We start from the raw sequence: 13,245 nt of genomic DNA, 5'->3' as shown, positions 1-13,245 counted from the left end.
CCTGGAGCAAATCTGCCAAGAAGAATGGGCCAAAATCACTCCAACACTGTGTGCAAAGCTGGTACATACTTACCCCAAAAGACTTAAAGCTGTTATTGCAGCTAAAGGTGGCTCTACCAAATATTAATGTGTGGGGGTTGAATACTTATGCAAGCAAGATATTTCAGTTTTTTATTTTTCTTAAAAATATTTCCCAACATAAAACCAATGTCACCTTACAATAATTGATTTTGAGTTTCAGTGTTTTAAAATAAAATATCAAACAGAACGAAATTTCAATGTACCATTTGTAATTCAGTAATATGAGAGAATTGGTCAGGGGTCTGAATACTTTTGCAAGGCACTGTATATATATATATATATATATATATATATATATATATATATATATATATATTAGATACAGTCAGCACTCAGATATCCGTTACCCAGATACACGTCAGCGTTTTACCACCCTTGTATTAAGAATAAAATCAATCCCCATTATATATATATATATATATATATATATATATATATATATATAGCACATTAATGCACTTACTCGTCACACGCGATTTCCGACTCCGTCACCCGATTTGTGATACAAAACCCATCTCTTCAATGTTACAATTTATTTGAATATCCGTCACAGCCCGCGTTTTTGTTTTTTTTCTCTGCATGCTAAATCAGTCTGAAGCAGTTGCTATTAATTAATAGATACAGACAATACATCTACCCACTAACAAACCACACCTCAGTCTTGATTGCTCATTAATATTAATGACAGTGGCAGTTTCTTTATATTTTGTCTTTATCTTTAATTATATCTTTGTTGTATTTTACTGTGTTTTGCTTTATATTTTACTGTTTGCATTTTTTTTGTGTAGGTTTTTTTGTGGGTTTTTTGTGTTTTTTTGCGGTAAATAGTGAGACCCTGTGCAGTTACACAGCACTTCCTCCAGTTTCACCTGACGAAAATGCAGCCAAAAGAAAGCGAAGAGACAAGCTAGGGTAATGTAACAGTTAATCATTAAAAAGTTTTAGATACTGTGATGTATTTTTTTTAAAATCTGTGATCTTTAGTTGTTTTTGTGCATTTTCATTTGCTTGTGAACTGTGACATTAGGGCCTTTTCTAACACTATGTTCTGCAGTTTTGAATACTGACTTTGGATACTGTTTTAAATCTGGAAACTGCGTTGTTGTTGTTGTTGTTGTTGTTGTTGTTGTTTTTAAATCTTTTGCTAAATTGCATTACCTTTTACGTTGTATGCAGTTCTGTGTATGGGTAACGTTTTGATTTCATTTTGCTGTTGGGTCGTTAACAGGGAATTTTACATATTGCTAAAATACGTATCAGATTTAAAAGTATCTACTGTATTACAATCCACATGTATCATATTGTAAGGTACCAATGATACTATCTATGATTTCCTTCCATGAACCAGTGGTTAAGCTAACCATTTTTAGAACTATTTCAGGGCCTCAACTTATAAGATATTTTACAAAGATTTTCTTGGGAGCATTAGTAAAGTAGCACAGATCTCCTCTTCATTGAGAAGAAATATTGAAAACAACATACCCATGTCTTTTAATGGGGGACCTGCTTCTCAGAAAAGTGCTTTCAAGAGGCTGCAGTGCCACCATGATGAAGTGACAGCTGTTTCATTTATTATTTAGGTGAAAAAATTGAAAAGCAGCAATTCTAATTATTGTCATGGAACACTGTTTCATCAGGTAGTAAACTACAAAGTTGTGCATGTCCCGACAATGAAAATTATGCTTAGCCCCTCACAGCTAATGAGATTTCTTGACATGTTAAATTGCTGGAGCTCCTCAGTGCTTTTTATGTAGATTTATGAATCTGGTGGTTCCCATTTTACTGTTATTTGATCAACACAAGACTAATCAACATTTTATAATTAAAACAAATCATATGTGCTTTAACTGAGGGATGAATTCAGTTCTGTTGTTCAATTCCATCCCAGGTGTATAAAGACGTTTAAAATGATGTGACTGTGATGGCAGTTCGGGGCACTCATCTCAGACCAACTCAAAAATGCCCCCATTAGAAACCCAGTTTGCACTAATTTGCATCTCTCAGCAGAGCCTTGTATCAGAGTCGGAATAGTCCACACAAAATTCTATTTAATTCAGTTCTGGGAACTGCCTGTACTGTTGTTTTTGTGGCTGGGGTTCAATTTAATTGTGGTGCCTATGAAATTACCAAAAACATACACTTTCTATATCACAGTGGTTGTTTGTTTTGTTTTTTGGTATTTTTTAAAACTGCAGTTTAATCTCAGCCATAATAATAATAAAAAAAAAACTATTTATAAAAAAAATAAAAATAAATAAAAATGTTAGCAAGAGTATACTTAAAAAAATAAATAAATAAATAAAAGATAATTGTGCCACTGAGATTGTTGGATTTAAGAAAGCAAGTGTGCAGAGCGTTTTGTTGAATCTAAAGGTGCTCCTGTGACTATCCATCTTGAATAATCTTTCAAGATAGAATTCACTAAAACCCTTCCTTCAGAAATACATACAAAACAAATTGCTGCTATAGCTGGGATGACCCATAACAGTCCTGGCAGGCCTTTCCACTCCAGGTTTAATGGGTAAAATTAAATGATTGACTACTTTTAGACCAATATAGAGCCATTGCCATGGGAACCTTTCCACAGATCAATGGTGTCAGCATTGTCAGCCTCTCCTTGTTGAAACCACATGGTTTAGGTTGTATAGTGCAGGCGTGCCTACTCCACCCCCACCCAACTGCTCCAACAACATGACAGATTCCCAGCCCTCTATCAGCCAGAGATCACTGGTAATGGTTCATAAAGAGATCTGTTCTGTCATCCTGGAGCCTGCAGTGAAATGTGTAAAGATGTGTTATTCAGCACCCCCCATTGAGCTTTCAGCACAGAACCCGGTTTTGGGTACAAAGTATTTTCTGTATTTTAGATTACCTTTGCTTAGAAGCGATGTACAATATGAAAGGAGAAGAGAACCTTCATTTCTTGCCACCAGGTAGAATATATTTACAGAAGATTGTGGCTCTCCTTTGTTCTCTAATTTGGGGGGCATAGGGTTTATTTTACTCCAGACATGTATCATATTTGAATATTAATCAGCTTTTATTTCATCTTTGCGATTCATCTATGTAGTTTCTATTTCCAGTTGCAAATTAAACAGTGTTCCCTCTGATTTCAATCTTTCCATCGTAAATTGCGTCATGTGCTGTGAAAACACATCCTTTCCAGATCCATCATGGTAACAGAAAGAAAACAGGGAAGTCTCAATAGGCTGTGATAGATCAGGCATTGTATTACCAAGCTCTGTTATCTTGCAGCTGGATTCTGGGTCTACAACCAGAGCAGAGAATCAATTTCCAGTCCGGCAAAAAATAAATAAATAAATCCATACATGTGTTCTTTTTCCATATGGAAAGATTCTTTTTCTATCTGTACTTATGAGAAAAAAATTATTGTTATTCATGAGACTGTTCTAGATTGTCATAAGAAACCAAAAACTGTTTGAATACTAAGAATACATTAAATAATATTTGGGAAGCTTTGGGAATATGGACTGTACCATGAACTTAATTTAATTTTGCATATAGCACCATAGCAAAGTAACACATTTGGGATTATATTTAGAAATTAACTGGTGTCATATATTTTAATAACTCTGTTTAGTAAAGTGAAGAAAGTCTTTCAGGAAGTCCACAAACACAGCAAAGTTGTGAATAATGTGAATTTATAATTTACATTTTATGATGGACTATTCATCACAGCTCATCTATAACTTCACAGATTAACTGGGGTTTATAATGTTGGTAAATAAACAGTTGCATAGTATAGTACTGTATCTTGGACAGCCTGTAGTTACTATTTGCATTCAATTTGCACAAGAAACAAGTTTGAAATGCAAAATAAGAAGGTGGGAAAAAAATTAACAAAAAGATCACACTGAAAAAAGATGTTCACATACAGTATGTATTCGGAATGATGAGTGACTGAAAAAAACATGTTCACACCATTCTTAAAGAGATACTATATATTAACAAGCCTTACCATTAGCTATTTATCTTTTAAAACTGCATTTGTTTGAAAAGACAGTATCAGCTGCAGTGTGTTTTGTCCACGCTTCTCTAGACTGTCAGACTCTCTAGCCACATAGCCCATCTCATTAGCCACAGTGGGCTCTTGTACAGTGTTCACACTTTCATATGCAGGTAAGGGGGATAGTGACACACAGTACAGTAAGAACTGACTTACCTGCAAGGTCGTGCGGCAAGTGAGTCAAACACTTTCTTTAGTTACAACACATAACAAGGCATGCACATCTCTGCCTGCAGAGTTTCATTATTTGCCTCTAGCTGATACTTTAATGGATTGCCTTTTCTTGTCTGTCAAGGATCATGGGAAGTGCTGCTAATAGTCCATTTAACAAACAGCTCCCCTGTAAATTATGCCATTTATCACTTTCCGATACATGTTGTCAGCTGCACATAAGGGAGATTGTCAGGTCCTAATTTATTACTGTATTTTTATTGTAATAAATCAGGACTCCCTGATCTTGTTCGAAAGGGAAAGAATCTTCCCCCTTATAGACTCCAGTGCTGGAACAACGGGAAAGAATCTTCCCCCTCATAGACTCCAGTGCTGGAACAAAGGGAAAGAATCTTCCCCCTCATAGACTCCAGTGCTGGAACAAAGGGAAAGAATCTTCCCCCTTATAGACTCCAGTGCTGGAACAACGGGAAAGAATCTTCCCCCTCATAGACTCCAGTGCTGGAACAACGGGAAAGAATCTTCCCCCTCATAGACTCCAGTGCTGGAACAAAGGGAAAGAATCTTCCCCCTCATAGACTCCAGTGCTGGAACAACGGGAAAGAATCTTCCCCCTCATAGACTCCAGTGCTGGAACAAAGGGAAAGAATCTTCCCCCTCATAGACTCCAGTGCTGGAACAACGGGAAAGAATCTTCCCCCTCATAGACTCCAGTGCTAGAACAACGGGAAAGAATCTTCCCCCTCATAGACTCCAGTGCTGGGACAAAGGGAAAGAATCTTCCCCCTCATAGACTCCAGTGCTGGGACAAAGGGAAAGAATCTTCCCCCTCATAGACTCCAGTGCTGGGACAAAGGGAAAGAATCTTCCCCCTCATAGACTCCAGTGCTGGGACAAAGGGAAAGAATCTTCCCCCTCATAGACTCCAGTGCTGGGACAAAGGGAAAGAATCTTCCCCCTCATAGACTCCAGTGCTGGGACAAAGGGAAAGAATCTTCCCCCTCATAGACTCCAGTGCTGGGACAAAGGGAAAGAATCTTCCCCCTCATAGACTCCAGTGCTGGGACAAAGGGAAAGAATCTTCCCCCTCATAGACTCCAGTGCTGGGACAAAGGGAAAGAATCTTCCCCCTCATAGACTCCAGTGCTGGGACAAAGGGAAAGAATCTTCCCCCTCATAGACTCCAGTGCTGGGACAAAGGGAAAGACTCTTCCCCCTCATAGACTGCAGTGCTGGGACAAAGGGAAATAATCTTCCCCCTCATAGACTCCAGTGCTGGGACAAAGGGAAAGAATCTTCCCCCTTATAGACTCCAGTGCTGGGACAAAGGGAAAGAATCTTCCCCCTTATAGACTCCAGTGCTGGGACAAAGGGAAATAATCTTCCCCCTTATAGACTCCAGTGCTGGGACAAAGGAAAATAATCTTCCCCCTTATAGACTCCAGTGCTGGGACAAAGGGAAATAATCTTCCCCCTTATAGACTCCAGTGCTGGGACAAAGGGAAATAATCTTCCCCCTTATAGACTCCAGTGCTGGGACAAAGGGAAATAATCTTACCCCTTATAGACTCCAGTGCTGGGACAAAGGGAAAGAATCTTCCCCCTCATAGACTCCAGTGCTGGAACAAAGGGAAATAATCTTCCCCCTTATAGACTCCAGTGCTGGGACAAAGGGAAAGAATCTTCCCCCTCATAGACTCCAGTGCTGGAACAAAGGGAAAGAATCTTCCCCCTTATAGACTCCAGTGCTGGGACAAAGGGAAAGAATCTTCCCCCTCATAGACTCCAGTGCTGGAACAAAGGGAAAGAATCTTCCCCCTCATAGACTCCAGTGCTGGAACAAAGGGAAAGAATCTTCCCCCTTATAGACTCCAGTGCTGGAACAAAGGGAAAGAATCTTCCCCCTTATAGACTCCAGTGCTGGGACAAAGGGAAAGAATCTTCCCCCTTATAGACTCCAGTGCTGGAACAAAGGGAAAGAATCTTCCCCCTTATAGACTCCAGTGCTGGAACAATGGGAAAGAATCTTCCCCCTCATAGACTCCAGTGCTGGAACAAAGGGAAAGAATCTTCCCCCTTATAGACTCCAGTGCTGGGACAAAGGGAAATAATCTTCCCCCACATATTCGCAACAGGCAGCTGAACTGTATATCATTTTCTCAGGGTTGTACAGACAGTAGACTCCATAGATATTCAACAAAACTGAAGTGCAGAAACACTGTATAAGTCACACAATTTTAAATGAAGAAAAAATACCCAAGTGCATGATTATGTGTAATTAAAAGCACTTTGAGAAAGCCTGGTTAAAACTAATTAGGTTTTATAATTTTAAGTGCTAATAAGTGTTCCTAAATACAGTGCTGTCACGGTCATCGACACACTTTCAATAATTTTCTTTAACAGAAATGTTTTGTAAACCTCACATATTAATGGTTTGAGGCAGTTATCTTTTGTAGGTTTCTTATTTTAAGAGGAGCTGACCAAGAAACTACAACAGTTAAAACGCATACAGTATTTCATGATTGCATTTGTCTTTCTAATTGTAAGCAGTCACTTTTCAACATGATTTGTCCTGGCTTTTGGTCATGGTGAATGGTTCAGCTCTACAAAACAATGCAACCATGTATCTTAACTACTTTAAACTGTGATTGGTAGCATTTCTGTATCAGTAATCTAAAACTCTTCAATCATCCTTTTTAAAGGCTTTTCATTCCACACCCTGCCACAATGTTTGCTGACACATCTATATACACTTTTTCTTCTGGATAAGGACACCTCTCAAAACAGCAGTACATTTCTGAGGTCTTATGGAAATGACTCAGTTACTCATTTTACCATAATAATTAAAAGAGTTACAATTGTAACTACTGAGCCGTCTGCACTTCATTTTTTTTCAACATTGTATACTGTAGTCGCACAGTGTGTGTTGAATTAAAGTAAGTCTGAGCTGGGTTGGATTGGCAGTTTTCACTTATAAGACAGGAGTAAATAGTCTGCTGCCTTCATAAGAAACCTTAGAAAAAAAGTCTTTAACTTAAGAGCTGTTACACTTTTATATTAACAATCTGATAACATATAGCACTTCCAGTAATACCCTTTCTTCTAAATGACTAAAATGATTTAATTCCAGCCTATATGCTTTAAGGAAGCTTCTAAATGGTCAATTGTCCCAGGGTACTAAGTTCTCTCCCGAGTCATATTCATGGAAAAATGTATTTTCTGACCTATCAACATTAGGAACATGGGTCCTATTATCTTGGGTGTACAAAGATGAGGGTACCAGTGATAATGTTGCCATCACTGACAAATCATGTTGAAATGGCTTTGTAAATCCTTGGTTAGCACTTCTTTAATTTGGCTTGCTAAATGCTCTATTTGTGCAATACAATCCACAGGTGTATTTAGTCCAGTCTTGCACAATTCCTATTGAAACCATGCTGTTTTTTTGCCACTGATGAAAACAAACAAGATTCATTTGTTGAGTGTTGCTTTCTAATCAGTCCAATGCATGTAGAAAATGTTATCGTATCCTAACTATGAGCCCAGCAGAAGACCGCTGCATTTTGTTATTCCACTTGGAATTGTAGACTTGCTGTAAATCTCATATTGTTATGCACTAATAGCACTGAGGAGTCATCACCTTGCACAGCCATGTATAAGTAATGTTACAGAAGCTGACGGACAGGTTTAAAACAAAACTGCATCCTAATGCAATTGGACTGAGAGTTATAGTGTGGGTGTTTGTTACTGCCTAAGGTGGTCCTAGATGTTAGAATAATTTTATATGAAAATGTTAGTCATTGTAATGGGAAGCAAGCAACTCTGGTACTAAAATGAACAGTCAAAATGAAACACTTATCTTAGCAAAAACTAACACAAATTGGAAAATGTAATTATAACGTAAGATTTCTAAAAAAGGGAAACTCATTACAATGAACAATTCAGTATACCTGTAACAATATGTTCTCAGTGAATTGTTTTGGACAGTGGTCCTCAAAATAAGGCCTGCAGCCATTGCTTTTGGAAGTCCTGTAATGGCATGTCCCCTATTAAACAATGTGTGTGTTTCGTGGTTTTACTCTCAGTTCTAAAGTAATGCCACTGTTAGATTGGCTATAACCGATATTACCCTTTGTGTAAAGGTAAATAAGTTAGAAAATTAGAAACCAAAAATAGAAGAAAAATAATAATCATACAATAACGTGTTCTGACTCGCAATGCTACCGAAATGGTTGTTTAAAGGAACAGTAAATCCTTGCCTTGTTGTTGTCTAGGGGGCAGTTTTAGAGTCTTTGAGTCATCATGGGCTTTCAAGGGATAACTGGCTAGTTCCGGCTTACAGATCAGTCAGTAGCCTGTTTTCATCAGGTGACAGACTGCTGTGCTGAATTGCTGGAAGTCTAGTGCCAGTTTCCGATATGTTTGAAGTCACACTAGAGGCTAGTCTGGCAGGCTGAGGGACCCTTACCTCTACTTGTCAGATGCAGAACTGTCAGAATTGTCCTAGCCTTCCTCTGATCTGAGTTCTATTTGATCTCAGGCCCCTGAGGTGAATGGCCCTTTACATAAAAGCTTTCTTGTATATTTAGCACATTGACTATTGTTCTGCAGTCAAGGCAGGGATGTCTTGGGCTTTACATGTAATATGTAGACAACAGGAAATAAATATATGCCTTTGACCAACCTTTTGTAAAAAGATTAGGTTTGTCACTGCTGCCATATCCTATTTTTTTATATACTACTTCTATCAGATTAATTCACCATTCTGCAACAGAGAGAGCATACAGTATAATGAAGTATATAATGGAGTATGTAAAGGAGTATACAGTATATATATATATATATATATATATATATATATATATATATATATATAACAAAGATTACCCATTAGATTAATGATTTAGTTATACAAAAATGTATTTACATACATATTGTTTTAACTTATGAACAGTAATAAGGGAGTGACCAAATGATTTAATCAATGAGATATGGCCTTACACCACTGTATTATATACACTCACATGCAAAATGTAAAATGTATTATAGAAATTATTTTTGTTCTGAACTAATTAATGTATTATCGGGATATACATACAATTTAAAAAATAATAACATATTTTATTCACAGAAAACAAGGAAATAAATATATGCCTAATTGGATTTAAAACCATAAAATTAGGTCACTAAATCTTCTGGTATCTGTGTCTATGATATCAGTGTTAGTTTTGCAGAATCTTAACAAATATAATTACAGTTGGGTTCTTTAATGTTAAACTGTTCTTGATTTTTATACAGTATTTACATCAGTAACACAAAACATGGGCCACGTACAGTATATCTCAGACATAGTTTCCCCAAGAGCAGATACAATATTGAACTGGGCACTACATTTCTTGATTGTAATACTTGATTTTGTCCTGCAGAAATTCCGAAATTATACAATATTGTGAACTATTTAGTTGTATTTGTCTGCTGATATTGCAGCTGATGTATGGGAGACACTGTGGTCTCAGGCTTGTAGACAAGACTTTAAAGATATCCAATAACACACCTGTTAAAAGAGTCACTGGTTCAGTGTGAGTTCAGTATGCATTAGTGATTGTGGTTTGTATTTGTGGCAAAGTGGTTAACAGTGTGCAGGTGCAGGTGATCGATAATCAGACAAACAATGATAATCCAGGTGCAATGAAGGTTTAATTGTACAATCCAATGCCTGGTGGCTAACAGCAATAAACAATAACAATGTTATTGAAGCAATACAGCGGTGTGTATTGCTTATTTATAATCTGCGAGTTTGCCCCGAAATAATAAGAGTCCCGTTTCAGTTCACCCACCCGTAACACATACACAAACACAAACACCAGTCCACAGTGCGTGCTCTAGTGCTCGTGGTGAATACAGTTCTTTAGTGCTGTGATGTTGATCCGGGTTTAGTGCTGGCCTTTGGCAATAGCTCCGGATTGTGTTAGCCGTCCAAATAATTACAAACAGTATTATTAATGACAAACAAAAACAAACAAAACTCACGTTTCACAGCACAGGTTCTCCTTCTGGTCATTTAACGTAACCATTCACAAAGGAACAGATCACATCACTACATCCCCTTTTTATAATGTCACCCATGACCCCTAGGTCAACGAGTGCATCCGCACCTCCAGTCTGCGGATGCTACGCCGTTTCCCGTCCGGGTCATTGAGTTTGTATACCGTAGCTTTGCCTCTTTTCTAAATGGCCGACTTCCACCTAACCCTGGGAATAAACTGTCATGCCATTTAGTCCAGGGTATTCTGTTCCCTTTATGCAGCTGCCTCGCAGGTTGGGAGGGAGATCTAACACCAAAAATCATTCGATCTCTGTCACAGTATTATACATGGTCTTTGAATACAAAAACACTTATATTTCTATGATAAGACACCACCAACAGGGAACACATGTTACCAATCAGAAAGGCACAAAGGCCAATTAAGTAAGCAGAATTCGAAGCACAAAGAAAGATCACCAACCAAGTATATTTTACCCCAATAAACAAACTTCATCACAATGCTGAAATGTTTTACTGGCCCGTCTGATACACAGTGTCAAGTATTTAAATGTAGATATAACTATCTGGAGTCCCAAAATGAGAACCTCAGAAGATAAGAAGTGCTCTGCTCAAATGGTTAAGTCAGGAAGTCTAAAGAAAACTAAACTCATTGCCCCCTGTGCATTTCTTCAGTCTGATCCAGAATGGTGTGCCTGTCTGGGTAAGCTGACTGATAGCAATGTGTATGTAATACAGAAGTATGCAGGATATGTTTTATTTCAGCTGCAGTGACAAGGTTACTCAGCTCCCAGTTTAGAAGAGATGTGACTGTGGAACTTAATAAATGAAGTGAAGCATATTAAAGCACAGTACAAGTATTGTGAAAACATTGTAAAGCACAGGCAACAGTGGCAAATAGCAACCATGAATGGTAAAGCATTAAACACTTAGCATAGAAAAATCATGAGAACTTCAAAATGACTGCATATTTACCATGGTAAACTTTTAAAAGGGTGAACTAGTGGAGAAATATATTTTTGAATGATCCCTTTTTTAAAGTGTCTTTCTGCTTATCCTAGTAACTAGTAGAACTGCTACAGTGCTCTATACTGAAGTTTTGCTTGTTCTGCTTTTTGTGTGGGGAATTCTACTGATCTGAATAATTCGTCTTCAGAGGTTTAACCATTTTTTGAATGGTTTGCAGCTGTTTGTTCAGGTACTTAGCAGATGGTGAGATGAGTATTGCTGAAGGATACATACTTGTGATACGCATCATTACACCTTTCAAAAACTAACAAATTGTCGTGTGTAATTTAAGTACTGTAATGTACTGTATACAGCATTTAAAACCAGCACGGCCTATTAATGAGAGCTAAGGGTTGGGATTCTGAAGATGTTAGGTGTGAAGTGTTGCTGAGCCATGTGTGATCCGGCATAATACTCACCTGTAGCCACCTGGAAAACTGTGTTGAAGGAGGACGCTGCTGTGAACAAGCCAAGGACTCTTAGTTGGGTTGCCTTCATAATCATCCCTGACGCCAGACCACCTTGTAATCTGACCTTGTCACATGACAGGTGCTGAGAAGGGTTGTGCTCGGTTACTGTAGTACTTTGCATGAGACCCATTGAAAAGCGTTCTTTTGAAATATTATTAAAATATTGTTATTATCTCAAATAAAACACTCATTAAAAAAAGTAAGTAACATTTGCTTGTGAATAGTCTTTCATTACTTTTGCCTTTGTTGTAAACTGCAACATCAAATCCTGATCACTGTAATAAAGTACATTTTTAAAAGTGTTTAATTTATTTCTAAGGATTATAGGCTATATCATTTTATAAAAACTCTCTCGTCAGTTTTAGAGGGCATCCAAGCTCCTAGATCTATTGTAATCCTTTAGTTTTGGTAAATGTGATATGGCAAAATCAGTTTGATACATTGGGAGACACTATAAAATGACACAAAAAAATTGAAACAGTCGTTATGGGCAAAAGTAAACGATGACGTCATTGATTGATGTCATCCTTTATACATGTACTTCATGTTGCCTATAATATACTCTGCATAATGATAAATGCTTTCATTAAAATTTTCATTTTTTTGGTTACTTTGGAAGACTTGCTCCTGACTGTGTTTTGTTGTGGCTGATGTAAAAATGCCTAGAACCTGTTTATTCAGACAGGCTGAATTAAACCCAGCTGCTTTCTCAGATCATGTTCATTACAGCAGCACATATATTATCCCCTTGCTCACAAAAAGACCAGACAGAAATCGATGGAGTCCTCTTTGAAGAAATGTCTGGAGATGCAGTGTGGAAGCAGATTACTCCCAGCAGAAAATAATTCATGGGAAGAGAAAATAGTTTTTATTTATGTAGGTTTTTAACACTACGTTGTCTGGACTGGTTCTTATTTCCACTGAATCAATCCTAAATCAGATTCCTTGCTAACAAGACTTTTGTCTACTGTTTATATTACACATTCAAATCAATATGAACATCCAATCGTCCACCTCTCTGGTTATCAGAAAAGTACAACTTAATGCTATCTAAATGAATACATTCCATTACAATAATTTGAATTAATAAAAATAAATAACAAGTGAATACATTCCTAGCGGGCTTATTGGCTGACTGTATAGTCAGTATATTTAATCTAATTCTTTGAGAACATACAGTTTAATTTCAACTATTAAATTGTCAGTAAAATTGATTTACTTTGTTGACTTGTTTACAGTGAATGTGCATTTAAGCAAGTCGGGTTACCCGCCCCACGCCCGATTACCTGGGCTTGGAACCAGATGTACCTCGTTCCCCTCCACCAGCCTCCTAGCAGCCGACTCCTACAGAATGTGAACCCTGTAGTTGCCAGCGCCTGCTGGGTGGACAGTTCCCCCCTGTCCTCAATGCTGGTGGGAGGGGATATTTTCAGTGCAGGGAATCC

General features: G+C 37.7%; 1 protein-coding gene across 1 annotated transcript in view; it reads left to right on the top strand.

Annotated features, from left to right (window-relative positions):
- LOC117403241 (kinesin-like protein KIF3C) overlaps nucleotides 1–13,245 on the top strand; it is a 75,005-nt gene that overhangs the window by 33,818 nt on the left and 27,942 nt on the right. The window lies entirely within an intron of this gene.

Source organism: Acipenser ruthenus, chromosome 5 (assembly GCF_902713425.1).
Source record: "Acipenser ruthenus chromosome 5, fAciRut3.2 maternal haplotype, whole genome shotgun sequence".
NCBI lineage: Eukaryota > Metazoa > Chordata > Actinopteri > Acipenseriformes > Acipenseridae > Acipenser > Acipenser ruthenus.
The sequence above is the reverse complement of the archived record's forward strand: the minus strand, read 5'-3'. Positions and strand labels throughout refer to the sequence as shown.